The 13528-nt window shown below is 56.8% G+C and overlaps 1 protein-coding gene across 14 annotated transcripts in view; it reads left to right on the forward strand.

Moving 5' to 3' along the window:
• Window positions 1-13528, forward strand: part of PITPNM2 (phosphatidylinositol transfer protein membrane associated 2) — a 144765-nt gene that overhangs the window by 56853 nt on the left and 74384 nt on the right. The window contains exon 1 of one of the 14 annotated variants that reach the window (XM_081790639.1): window positions 7017-7885. The exons of 12 other annotated variants lie outside the window; for them this stretch is intronic. The gene's annotated coding sequence lies outside the window, so the exon portion shown is untranslated. Of the gene's footprint in view, window positions 1-7016; window positions 7886-7977; window positions 9901-13528 lie in introns of those variants that run through there. One more of the 14 variants, XM_081790638.1, reaches the window with a different exon arrangement.

Here is a 13528-nt window from a genome sequence, read left to right on the forward strand (position 1 = left end):
TCCTTCCTTCCTTCCCACTTTCCTTCCTTCCCACTTTCCTTCCTTCCCACTTTCCTTCCTTCCTTCCTTCCTTCCTTCCTTCCTTCCCACTTTCCTTCCTCCCTCCCTCCCTCCCTCCCTCCCTCCCTCCCTCCCTCCCTCCCTTCCTCCACCCCGCCCTCCTTCTTCCATCCATCTCCAGAAACCTTTTCTTTCCCAAACAGAAATTGTGTCCCCATTGAGCACTAATCTTCAATCCCCCCTATCCCCGTCACCACCCCTCTCCTTTCTGTCTCCTCGAATCTGCCAATTCTAGGCACCTCCTATAAGTGGAATCATAAAGAATTTGTCCTTTTGTGTCTGCCCACTGTCACTTAACATAATGCTTTCAAGGTTCGCCCATGCTGCTGGGGGTGGACTTTTTAGAAACAAGTGGGGTGTTAGCACTGCATGCCTGCCCCTGTCCCCGGAGTTACCAAGAAACAAAGGGAGAAGAGCAGGGCAGGTCCTGGATAAAGTAACTCACTTCGTCCCTACGCCCGGAAGGCTTGGGCTCCACAGCCCCTGGCTTCACCTGTCTGCACTTCTCCAGGTGGGCACACCTTGAAACCAAGGCTCCCACCCCACATTTCGTCCTCCGTGGAGCATATGACCACTGGAGATTCACTCACCATGGGTTCCCAACTCAGGCTCATTTTTTCCTTCTGTGAAATGGGTCTCAGGCCCTGACTCTCAGGTCACCTTTGACCCGATTCAGCCGGCTTCCCACAGCCAGCCTGGACCTGACCCCGGTGTGCCAGGCTGACTGTGGGCAGGGGGGGAGGAGTGCTTCTCAGACTATGACTTTTTTATTTATTAAAAATTAATTAAGGGACTTTGATGTATCAGGACTTAAGAGGGGCTGACAGGTCACATGGTCTCTGAAAGCACAGGGCTGGTAATCCATTTAAAAAAACATTTTCTTCTTCTTCTTTTTAATTTAATGGAGGAAATCATTAGCTGGGAAATTGGTAGAACTGATTTATTCCTGTTTTGGGGAGGGGGAATGAAAGAGAAAATCTGCTCTAATTGCTGCTTGTTCTAGAAGTATGTCAGCAAAACATTCCCATTAGCTGGACCCGGTATGGGTGGAGGCAGAACGCTGAGATTTCTTCCCCACATTCAAATCGTACTCTGAGTGGGGGCAGGGGGCTCTTTCTGGGCCCAGGTGGGTGGCCGTCGTGTCCTCGTGTCCTCAGTGACACATCTTAAAAGTCCCAGCAGACCTGCGTTGGCCCCTGGGGCACATCCTGGTGGCAGCCCTGTTGCCCAAGAGCCCCAGGGATCTCCTCCTCAAGCCCTCGTTCCCAGGGACACGGGACCAGGACCCCCATCTGGGAAAAAGGACTACGTGCCTCTTGGGCTCTATCCGGTTCCAAGGAGAGGCAACTGCGTTCACCCTAAAAATAACCAAACATGCAAACAGCTTCAAAACATGCAAATGTTTTTCATATCTGTGGGCCAAATAATTTAAAGGTACAGCTGTTTTTCCACTGTCCCAATCTGTTTGTTTTCCCCCCGAGCGGGGTGGGGCTCTGGCCTGGTCTGGGGCACTTCTGGGGTCACTGTCTTCCAGCACAGTGACCTGGCTGAGGTCCAGCCGGGCACGGAGGCCTAGCCACAAGCTCCCGGCACCTGTCTTATGGTAGACGTCTCCTGCCCTGGGGACACCCCAAATCTGGCAAGAGGTGAGCACCCCCTTGCACTGTCTGTCACCCCTTCAGGCTTGCTGTGCATGCGGAGGGGTCTGCCTAATCCCATTTTCCAAGGTCGTCTGGCCCAGAACATAGGTAAATGAGTTTGCAGAGAGTAGGAGGCTATCAGTAGGCAGGCAGGATGTGGAGAAGGTGAAAGGCAAGGGACCACCAGGGTTGTGAGGCTCAGACTCTCAGAGGACCCCAGGTCCCCTAAATCCACGCCAGAGACAGCTGCCCTGCTGGGTGCCCGCCTCCTCCCCCGACCCCCAGTGGCAGAATCGGATGCTCCAGGCCCTTACTCACCTCTCGCTCTCCTCCCTCCCCATTCAGAACCAGCTACTGTGAGCCTTCAAAGCACATTGTCACATCCGTGGCAGGGGGACTCTGTCTGTGCCTGTTAATCCTTCCGTAGACATGCCACCTCTGGGGAGAAAGCCCATCAAGTCGGGGAGTCCTGTGGTGCTGAGTGTGGTCACCCCTCCGGAGGGTGGGCGAGACTCCAGGGTGACAGTGGGGAGGGGCCACCATCAGTGGGCAGCGGGGGGAGGGGTGGGCTCACCTCCGCAGAGTTTTTATCCATGCATTCATTCATTCGTTTGTTCATTCGTTCATTCATTCGAAAGATTCGTTCAGTGTCTGCTGGGGGGACAGCAGTGAATACACCCAACCCACAGCCTGCCCCCCCCCGAACCTCCGTTCCAAGGGGAGAAATGGTTTTTGTGGTTTTTTTGGTTTTTTTTTTAATTTTTTTTAACGTTTTTATTTATTTTTGAGACAGAGAGAGACAGAGCATGAACGGGGGAGGGGCAGAGAGAGAGGGAGACACAGAATCGGAAGCAGGCTCCGGGCTCCGAGCCGTCAGCCCAGAGCCCGACGCGGGGCTCGAACTCACGGGCCGTGAGATCGTGACCTGAGCCGAAGTCGGACGCCCAACCGACTGAGCCACCCAGGCGCCCCGGTTTTTTTGTTTTTAAAAAAAGAACACACTGCACCATGGATGGATCTGAAGACATGCTGAGTGAAAGAAGCCAGACATAAAAGGGCAAATACCGCACGATTCCACTTGTATGAGAAACCCAGAGGACTCAGATTCACAGGGACAGACAGTAGAAGGGTGGGTGCTTGGGGCCGGGGACCGGGAATGGGGAGTTGCTGTGAAAGGGGGACCTGGAAATGGGTGGAGGTGACGGCTGCACGACAGTGGGACTGTACTTCATGCGGCTGAACTGGACACTTAAAAATGGTTAAGATGGCAAATTTGATGTTATGCATTTTACCACAGTTTTGAAAAATTTATTTTTAAGAGAGAGAGAGAACCAGCAGGGGAAGGATAGAGACAGGGGGAGACAGAGGATCTGAAGCGGGCTCCATGCTGACAGCAGAGAGCCCGACGCGGGGCTCAGACTCACACGCCGTGAGATCACGACCTGAGCCGAAGTCGGACGCTTAACCGACTGAGCCCCCCAGGTGCCCCTGTATTTCACCATAGTTTAAAAAATAAAAACAGGAGGAGAAGGAAAAGTAGGTGGAATCTTCAATAAGGCACAAGCTGTGCAGTAAGTGAGGAAGGTCAGGCCGGTGCTGGGTTGGGGTTAAGGTTCAGAAGGGGCCCAGAGCAGAGGCCGCAGGAGGGGAGGGGCTCTGCGCGCAGGGCAGGCGGGTGCTGATGCTGGGGAGGCCGGCAGGGTGGGGCCTGAGTGGGTGAGACCAGGCCACTCGGGGCACGGGTTTGAGGCGGATGCCTGTGGCCCTTCTGTTGGGGGAGGCAGAGGGCACTCGGGAAGCGAAGAGAAGGCTTTGCTGGGGGCCCGGTGGCGGACAGGCTGGGGCTCCTTGTCCTCGGTAGCATTTCCCAGCTCTAGGTGACCCACACCTGTTCATGGGCTCACACCAGGAGCTGTGGTTCTTTGTGGCAAATTTTTCTGAGTCCTTCCTGCCACTCCCCAGATGCCACTTCTCCCTCTCCCGCGTGGGCTGGTTGGGGTAGGTCAGGGCCGGGAGTGGGGTGGCTTGGCTAGGTTTCAGTTTCTGCCGTTCAGGCTTTTGAAGCTGCACAGACTCCTGGAAGCACACAGCTGCCCCTGGGCCCTTGACCTGCCGTGGTGTGGGGCCCTCCTGCCCTTCCAGAGTCGCTTCTGAGGAGGCCCGTGCAGACTGGGCAGGGCCGGGGGCTGGGCTTCGGCCCCGACTCTTCCTGCCTTGCCCATGCTCTTGTCCATCGGGGTCTGAGTTTCTGCTTCTGCAAAGCGAGAAGGTCGGATGGGAGTCTGGTCCGGATTCCAGTCCAGACTCTGTGATGGCGGACGGCATCTGCCAGAGCTGCTGTGTGCATATGGGAAGGTCTCTGTGGGTGCCCAGCCCGGGACCGGGGACCTTCTGCGCGTCCCCACAGGGGTCCCTGCTGCCACTTTTAGGAGTTGGGGGAGGGTCTGTTCGAATCCTGTAGCTGTAGCCCAGACATTCCAGGAATGACCTTAGGAGTTGCTGGGGGAAACGGCAGGAGATGGGGTTCTAGAATAGGGGTCTGGGGCCAGTAGGGGCAGCAAGAGAGGGGCAGTGGTTCAAGGATCTGCGTCATTATGGAGTCCACCGAGCCCACTGTCCAGCCAGCCTCTCTTTTGTTCCCTGAGAGCCCAACCACCTGCCCTCTGTCTGTTCAGAGGGGGCCTCGGGGGCCAGGCTGCGACTGTGTGGAGTAAGTAGGGAGAGAGACGGACGGAGGAGGAGGACCGTGCAGCTGGGCGCCCCCTCTCAACAAGTCCGTAGGGCTGTCGAGGGTGGTCACCACCAGCCCCACACGACTACTTAATTTTAATCTTAAACTAAAGTGAGGTAAAACGAAAAGTCTCATTTCCCAGTCACGGGAGCCCCATGTCAGGTAGTAAATAGCCGCATGAGCTGGTGACAGCCGTGCAGGACAGTACGGGCAGGATACGTCTGTCCTTGAGGAAAGTTCTATTGCGTAGTGCCCGTCTTGTTTCTGGTGCAACCCCATGATGGCGATTGTTGCCCCCATTTTACAGATGAGAAAGCTGAGGCTCAGAGAAGAGAATGACGTGCTAGTCATGGAGCCGGTGGGTGCCAGAGAGTTCTAGAACCTGGGTCCATCAGGTTGCAGAGCACGGATGTGGGGTTGCTGTGCTCATGTGTCCTGTTGCCCAGAGAGCTGCTTCTCGGGACCAATGAGACCAAGGCCCACCTGCTGGCCACACACAGGTGTGGACTGGGACCCCTGCCACCTGTGCTCTGTTACCTAGTGGGGAGCGATCTTTAATGAAAAGGCAAAGGAGCCTCCCAGCCTGCACCCTTGAGACCAAATCCCTCAGGAGGGGCTTCCTGCGATGTCTCCAAAAAACTCTTTTTATTCATTCATGTATTTTTATTTGCAAAATATATACATTTTATTTATTTTTTTAAATGTTTATTCATTTTTGAGGAAGAGACAGAGCACAAGCAGGGGAGGGGCAGAGAGAGAGGGAGACACAGAATCCGAAGCAGGCTCCAGGCTCTGAGCCGTCAGCACAGAGCCCAACGTGGGGCTTGAGCTCACGAACCATGAGGTCATGACCTGAGCCGAAGTCCGATGCTCAACCGACTGAGCCACCCAGGTGCCCCGTAAAATATATACATTTTAATATTTTATTTATTTTTGAGAGAGAGAGAGAGAGAGAGATGGGCAGAGGGCGAGGGAGACAGAGAATCTGAAACGAGCTCTGCAGACAGCAGCGAGCCTCACCTCTCAAACGGTGAGATCATGACCTGAGCTGAAGTTGGACGCTTAACCCACAGAGCCACCCAGGCGCCCCCAGAAAACTCGTTTTAAAAGAGAGCTGGGGCACGTGGGTGACTCCGTGGGTTAAGTGTCCAGCTCTTGCTTTCGGCTCAGGTCATGATCTCACAGTTTGTGGGATCAAGCCCCACATCAGGCTCTGCACTGACAGAACCAACCCTGCTTGGGATTCTCTCTCTCTCTCTCTCTCTCTCTCTCTCTCTGCCCCCCCCCCCCCCGCCCGCCGCCTCTCCCCTGCTCGCACGCATGCATGCACTCTCTCTCAAAATAAATAAATAAACATCTTTAAAAATTGAGGAAGCAATAGCCAAAAGGTGGAAACAACCCACATGTCCATCGAAGGATGAATGCGTGTGGTGTATCCATCCAACGGACTACGCAAAGGAATGAGGCACGGACACCTGCTGCAACGTGGAGGAACCTTGAAAATGTGATCCTGAGTGAAAGAAGCCAGACACAAAAGGCCACACGCTGTACGATTCCATTTATGTGAAATGCCCAAAATAGAGGAGTCCATAGAGGCAGAGAATAGATTGGTGGTTGCCAGGGGCCGGGGGAAGGGGAAGGGAAAGCAAATGGTATCGGGTCTTGGGGTGATGAGAATGTTCTGGAACTAGATGGAGATGGTTGCACAGCATTGTGAACGTACCACGTGCCGCTGAACTGCGTACTTTAAAACGGCTAAAATGGTAAATTTTAGGTTATGTACGTTTTGCCACCCTGAAGAAGTGGCACAGAATGGCAGAATCTAGGTGTCGTGGGCAGGGATGTCCTCTATAATATGTTACAGCATTGCCCTGTGTCTGAACATTTTCATAATAAAGGGTCAAGGGGAAAAGACTGAAGGGAGGGGCGCCTGGCCGGCTGTGTCGGTGGAAGGTGCGACTCTTGATCCCGGGGCTGTGAGTGTGAGCCCCACACCGGGCCTAGAGCTTACTTACTTAAAAATAAATAATAAATACATAAATTTAAAGATAAATGAAAAGACTGTGAGAAGAAAGTGTTTGCAAGGCTGTGGCTTTCATGCTGGACTCCAGCATGGGCTACGCTGTGATCTTTTCTGTGTCAGGACAGTGAGGCCAAGCCCTCTGTGCTGGCTTCAGGCTTTGCTGGTCGATGTTGGGGAGCAAGAAGAGGTGGGGTGTTGGGGGATATGCCTGCCATGGAGAGAGGGTTCCTCAGGTGGTAGTGTTTCCCAGTGCCCATGCCCCTCACTGTCCCCAGCCGCTGGGGCGTCCCAGCGCCTGGGAATGCAGATTGGGAGAGGGTGGTGGGGTTATCATCCTTGTCGCGAGGAATGGAGACCAGAGGCCCCAAGCCAGGCCTCCTGGCTCCCTCCCCAGCCCCATTTCTGCTGCCCGGAGTCTGAGTGAGCCAGTGGCAAAGGCCCGCCCTGGAGCCGCCCCGGAGTCGGGCTCTGCACGGAAGCAGCAGGGCCACAGCAGGCAGGTGGGAGCACGTGTCCGCTGAGCTCCCCCCACCCACCTCTGCATCGGTGGCCTGGACCAAAGAGCCCCCGGCAGGGGACACGCTTGTTCCTCAGGGTGGGCAACGTGGCTGACGCTCCTGGGGCCGGAGACTCGGGGTTCGGCCACTCTGATTTGTAGAAATGGGGAGGCAGGTGGAGGTCCACCCTGCCTCCCCGGACGCCGGGGCCCCTGGTGTCGCCCAGGCCATCGGAGGGGCTCTGTCCCCGTCCCCGTGGCCTGCCCGGCAGCGAGACCTCAGATGAGGGCACAGCTCTCCGCAGGCCGCGCGTGATGGAGCAAGGAGCCCGGTGAGAAAGCCCCAGGCTCCTGCCCCAGCCCCCTTCTCCTGCCGGTGCACAGGGCTCCTTGCCCCACTGGGCCGCCCGTGGGCCCGAGGCTCGGGCCGCCACCGGGGGAGGCTGCGCCCGGAGAAGGTGGGGATTGGCTCTCCGCTGACGCCTTCCCTCTGGCATATGGCTCCTCCGCCCGCCTCAGGCTCTGCCAGCGGCTCCCCCTTCTCCATGGCAACTTCGCTCAGTGGTCCCAGTGGAGGAGAGAGAACCAATTCTCCCTCTTCCCTCCCTCCCTCTCCTCTCCCCACCCCTTCCTCCTGGCCTCCCTTCCTCCTGCGTCCCCGCCAGCCCTGGACTCCCGCGTCTGTCCGTCCGTCCCTCCGTCCGTCTGGGGACCTCCACGCTTGGGGTGCGCTCCCGCCACGGGCACGGGTCGCCGGCGGAGCTGCGAGCCGGGGGCGGCTCCCTGAGGCCCGGCAGGCGGCATGGGGAGCTGGGCCGGCCTCCGCAGACATGGGGGGCTGCGGGCCGAGCCTCGGCCCGGGTCCTGCAGCGCGCGGCTCCAGCTCTCACACTCTGTCCCCTCTCTCCCCCTTCCTTACATTTTCCTCCTGAAAGGTAATGTTCTGCGAAAACTGTCACAGCCTTAGGACGGGTTTATTAGCAAGGAAGGCTCTGTCTGGTCACGTGGGCTGCTTGTTTTCTCCGAGTAGCTGGGATGGAGGGAGGGAGACGGGGAGGGAGAGGCATGGGCCGCCTCGCCCCTGGGAAGGGGCATGGCAGAGTTGGGGGCACGGGGTCCCCTTCTGGGCACCCGCGAGTAGCCTGGCTCCTGCTTCCTGGTGCTTGGGGCCTCCGCTGTCAGTTGCACTTCCATTTTCCCGTGTAATTGCTACACACATTGGACGGTCTGCTTTCCTGGTCCTGGTCTGACCAGAGGAGGGGACGTTTCGAGGCACGCGCGTGCGCCCCAGATGGGGCAGAGCTCCCAAGTGGCCCTCGGAGGATTTGGTTCTCTGCCTAGTTCTCTCTCACCTGAAAATGGAGTTCAGTGGGGGAATGTTTTGTCCTCGTAACCAAGAATTTCCGAGAGGATGGTGCAGCGAGAATCATCTGCTGGCTGGTTCCTGGCAGCACGGCGATCTGTTTGGGACGGTCCCTCAGCAGAGTTTGGTTCAGGCAGGGTTTTAAGGCCGCTGCCCAGTTCCCCATCTCCAGCCGTGGTGCTCAGGATGGCTTCTGAATGGCTCCCCTGGAGGGGACTGCCGAGGTCCCGAGGCAGTCTCCAGATTTGCACCCCAGGGCGGGCAGCCCCCTCCCTTCTACATCTGCCTCCCGGGCAGCAGACGGACAGACCTCCCTTCCATCAACTGGAGCATCTTTATGTTGATGGAAAGTGAGGCCCAAAGGGAACGGATTTAGCACCCAGTTCTTAGAAGCCACGGGTTAAATGGTGCCTGAGAAGAAGCGCTGTGTGATCTTGAAATAGAAAGTGAACGCCAGGTGGCCCATCTGACTCCCAGGGGCGCTTCAAAGTTTGGTGCAGGTACGAGGGAAACAACCCCAGACTCTGAAGGTGGCGCCCGCAGTGGGGGCTAAAATGGCAAGTATGTGTCTTAGAGTCAGGCTCCTGGGCGTCTGGCTGGATTATGTATTTTGTTTCAGTGTCCTCTCTGACAGATTGCCTTAATGATGTCGGCCCGAGGCAGGGCTCCCCGTCTGGTTCTGTGGTCTGGGTCTGTGGTCTGGGTCTGTGGTCTGGTTCTGTGGCTGGACCCCTTCAAACTACATTTGCATAGCTCCCAAAGCCACGTTCCTCCCAAGCTGCCCTGCACGCTGAGTTCTTGAGGCTCCCCTTTGATGATCAGGTCGGTTCCTGCTGGGCTGGCTGAGAATGCTCTCCAGTCTGCAGACGCCCGTGCTGTCTTGCCCTCCCTTTGCTTGGAGCCTGGAGTCTGTCACTGAGCCCCTCCTGGCATCTGGGCGCTGTGCAGGCTTCTTAATGACATTACCTGCGTCTGGACTCTCTAGTTGGTCGGCTGTAAATTCTGATAAGTTTATGAGTCGTGAGACGGGCGGGGAGGCAGCGTGCTGGTTTGCTTTTGGTTTGCCGGCGAACGGAAAATCCGATGTGACACAGAAAAGGTCTGCCCCACCAGGGGCAACGACCCGCTCTGTCTCCGCTCAGCCTCCCCGCGGAGGCCGGCCCGGCAAGCTGCAGCTGGGGTGACTCTGCCCTGGGGTCTCCCGGGTGCATAGGGCGGGGGCTGCTCTGGTGATACGCATGTGTGTGCGCGGTCAGCAAGCCCGAAAGTCGGAAGGGATGGCAGAGCGGGGCTGGCGTTGGAGGAGGGAAGCGCCATCCGCCAACCCGCCCGCTTTCATCCCGAGTGAATCCTGAGTGCCTCGTGCCAGCCTCCCCGCTCAGTCCCCCGGCACAAGGAGCCAGCCTCCTTTCTTAGTGTAATTGCACGTTGCGGTGACTTACTTGAAAGCTTCGTAAAGAGCGGCGGAGGGTGTGAGAGCAGGTCGGAGAGGTGGGAGCCCGGCTGCCGAGGGCTCCAGCCAGAGAAAGCGTGGAAGGCTCGTTCCAGGAAAAGTGGAACAATCACCCGTTGGCTGGCTTTCAGGCGGTGAGCGACTCTCTCTTCCTTCATTCCCGGGGAGCACTGGGACTCGGGGAAGGGTGCGGTGGGGAACCTGGTGGTTCGCACAGATCTCACGAAGCTCTGAAGCGGAGATTGGTTTTATTTGGCCCTGAGTGCTGGCATCCGGCACCCGGGCTGTGCCAGGCAGGGGTGGCAGCACTGGCTCAGCGTCGGGGATTCTAGGACTCGGGATCATGTCCACCTGGGAGGCTGAGCCGACGCCCCATCCCCGCCCCACCCCCCGGACTTGAGAAAATCCGTTGGTGGTGGCTGTTGATCTCCGGGACACAAATGGTTTAAGAAAGTGAACAGGAGAAAAGCTCGTGAACGTTAACAATCCCGGTCTGTCTTGTGATGTCCCTGACACACACACACACACACACGTGCATGCAGCCACGCATAGGTACACGCACACCCCACACTCATGCACATGCACACTCACACTGCCTGCACACATAGGCAGTCACGCATGTGCACACCCCACACATTCACACACACACGTGCACACGCACCCCCCGCATGCACAATACACGCAGCCGCACGTGCACACACACCCATACACACAGTCACACGTGTGCACACTCGCACACACAGATACGTTTTTCCCGTCTGCCATCGGGGCTGCGCGTCTCAGTTGGCACTGTGCTTGCGGTAACGTGATCTCCTACGAACGGCCCCTGGTGTTGATACGATCGTACAGCTGTCCCTTTGGTGCATTGCTTTTTAGCTCCGTGTCTTACCTGTGTGAGACAGACCATTCCTGGCCACTCCTGGAAAGAGCTGCCTCCCTTCCCAACCGCTCCTCTTTTCCATGCCCTCTGGGCTGTGTTGTCAGAAGTATTACAGAGCCCGGCTCGTTTGTGTCTGCAGGGAAAGCCCCGGTTGCCAGCTTTCCATCCTGAGCCTCTGGCTGTCTCAAGCCAAAAGGAAGGGGAGTCGTCAGAGACTGCTAAGCTTCAGATGTGCTGAGCAAGGCTGTGTGTGCACACGTGTATACACTGTCTATAGTGCTCATAGTTAGGCTTCCTTAGCTTTGCTTCTCATTTTCCGGTTCGTGTCTCAGAGCACAATCTCAGCAGACTCTGACTGCAGGCACCTTCACAAATCCCATCTAAGTTAACTTGAGAAGTGCTTGGTGTGGTCCCATTTTACATAGGAGCAAACTGAGTCTCAGAGGGATTGAATAACCCACCCAGGGAAGTCAGAGCTCAGATTCCATCCATTCATTCATTCATTCGTTGGGCCCCAGGCCACCACACGCTGGGATGAGGAGGAGTTTATCCATCCCAGTTGTCTGAGGCATTAAAGCAAAAGGAAAGAAGCAGAGAGCAGGCCCTGAAGGAGGCGATGTCCCAGGGCCTGAGTGGTGAGGTCCTCACTGCCCACCTCCCCAGCCCCCCATTCCTGCCCAGAACTCAAGAGTTAATGCCGCACTGTGAGAACTTTCATATTGCCTGGTCCGGACCCCCTCTTTATTCTGCTTTTTTTAAAAAAATTTTTTTAATGTTCATTTATTTATTTTGAGACAGAGAGAGAGAGAGAGAGAGACAGAGCGCTCATGAGCAGGGGGAGGGGCAGAGAGAGAGGGAGAGAGAGAATCCCAAGCAGGCTCTGCACTGTCAGCACAGAGCCTGACGTGGGGCTCAACTCACGAACCATGAGATCATGACCTGAGCTGAAATCAAGAGTCAGACACTTAACCGACTGAGCCAGCCAGGTGCCCAATTCTGCTTTCTTTTAAAAATTATTCTGGCATTGTCACGTCGTCGGGAGGACAGTCTGCAGAATGGGGTCTGTGTGCTTTATGCTGAAAACTTAGGTGTGGGTGGGTCGATGTAGTAGGAGGGGCATATTGTATATCAGGAGACCAAGCCTCCCTTTCCTCCTCCTTCACACGCCTTAGCACAAGGGAGGGCGGTGTGAGGGTGCCTGGCAGTGAACCCCATGAATCGGTATGCGGGACAGGGGTGGGATGGTGATCGTGCACTTAGACTTTCAGGCACTTTACTCTCTGACCTTTCAGAACAGACCGTATGCACATCAGTTACACCGAGAGATCGTATGCATACAGATGTGCCGATAGCTCTCAAATGGGAAAGCACGTGGTTTCGACAGCGGTGCTGGGTGGAGGGTACGTGAAAGTTCTTCCATTATTTTTGCAACTTTTCTGTGAGTTAAAAATTATGTGAAAGAAAAAAAAAAAACTTAGGCAGTTTGAGGGCTTTTCCCCAAAGGTGGACGGAATAGTGACATGACAGAGGAGGGTTTGTACCTCTGGGACCCCACAGGAAGCCACATGGTTAAACTGTGGGTTAGCGCCCCCCCCTCCCCCCGCCACGGGGGATGGCTGGCGGGGGGGGGGGGAGAGGGAGCCATGGGGGTGAGACCTTTTAGGCCACCAGCAGACTCTCTAGAGGCAACTCCCCTGGGCACAAGGGCCCGTGAGGTCAGGCTCCTCCCCACCTCCCTCCCTGGGCTCCCTGAAGGGGCACCAGGCTGGGATGCTTTCTCTTCTTCCAGGGGACACAGCCTGCCGACTGCCTGAGGCCAGGAGAAAATTGTTTGTGTTTTTTGATGGTTTCTTGATGGGGTGCAAATGCACCAGCTATGCCAGCCTTGTGGCTGCCATCGCCTGGACTCCTGAGAGCCCCCTGCAGTAAATGGCCACCCTCCCGTCCTTGAGGCAGCTGTGGGGAGGGAGTCCTAGACCTCTAGTCCCGCCCCCGCCCCATGCAACCTCCCCACGTCCCTCCACTGTCTCCCTGCCAGAGCCCAGCTTAGTGGGAGTGGATGAACTGGGTGCCTGATGTGCTCTGTTCTGTCCAGCCCAGCCTAGCAGCAGCTGCCCAGTGTGTGCCTCGGTTTCCCCACCTTGTTGCCCTAGCAAGAGGAGGTTTCCTCACCAGGTCCCCATCACCTCTCTGAAAGCAGCCCAGCCCAGAGGGTAGCAGGCAGGACACAGGCGGCAGCCCGGAGGAGCGCTGGGGAGTCGGGCAGTTGGGCCATTTCTGTCCTGTCTCTTAGGTGAACACCCGGCACCGGGCGGTTGTGGGGGGGAGGGAGAGGCGGGGATCAAAGGGTGAAAGCAAGTCAGAAGACCTTGTCCTAATCCCCTATTCTGCCATCAGCCTGGGTGTGAGACCTTGGAGAATTCCCCTGGCCTCTCTGAGCTTCTCCCTCGTCTGTACAACAGGGTTAATGGCAGGTGCCCTCGGGAGCCTGGGAAGGACAGAAGGGACGGTGTGAGGGGAGCACTTTGTTCCGTGCGGGCGCCCTCCCTTGGCCCGTCGCCCTGTGCCCTTGTGAAGCACTTCACAGCTTTCTAGGCGTGGGCACACCATTATCACAGCCTGTGGTTTTGTCAGGGCTGCGGCAGGCTGCGCAGACGGGGAACCGGGGGGACAGTTAATTTTAAAACACTCTTGCTGCCTGGTGTCACTTGCCTGCTGGGCCCCTGCTTAACTGCATGGCTGAAGGCCTTCCCTAAGCCTCTGGACTCCTGGGATGGGGAGACTGGGAGGTAGGCGCTGACCTGGGATGGCAGGAAGGGTAAGGAGCCTGGGTGCCGGCTCTGTGACCCACAGAAGGTGCTAATCCCGGGAACCTTAGCTTC

Source organism: Panthera onca, chromosome D3 (genome assembly GCF_046562875.1).
Source record: "Panthera onca isolate mPanOnc1 chromosome D3, mPanOnc1 haplotype 2, whole genome shotgun sequence".
Lineage (NCBI taxonomy): Eukaryota > Metazoa > Chordata > Mammalia > Carnivora > Felidae > Panthera > Panthera onca.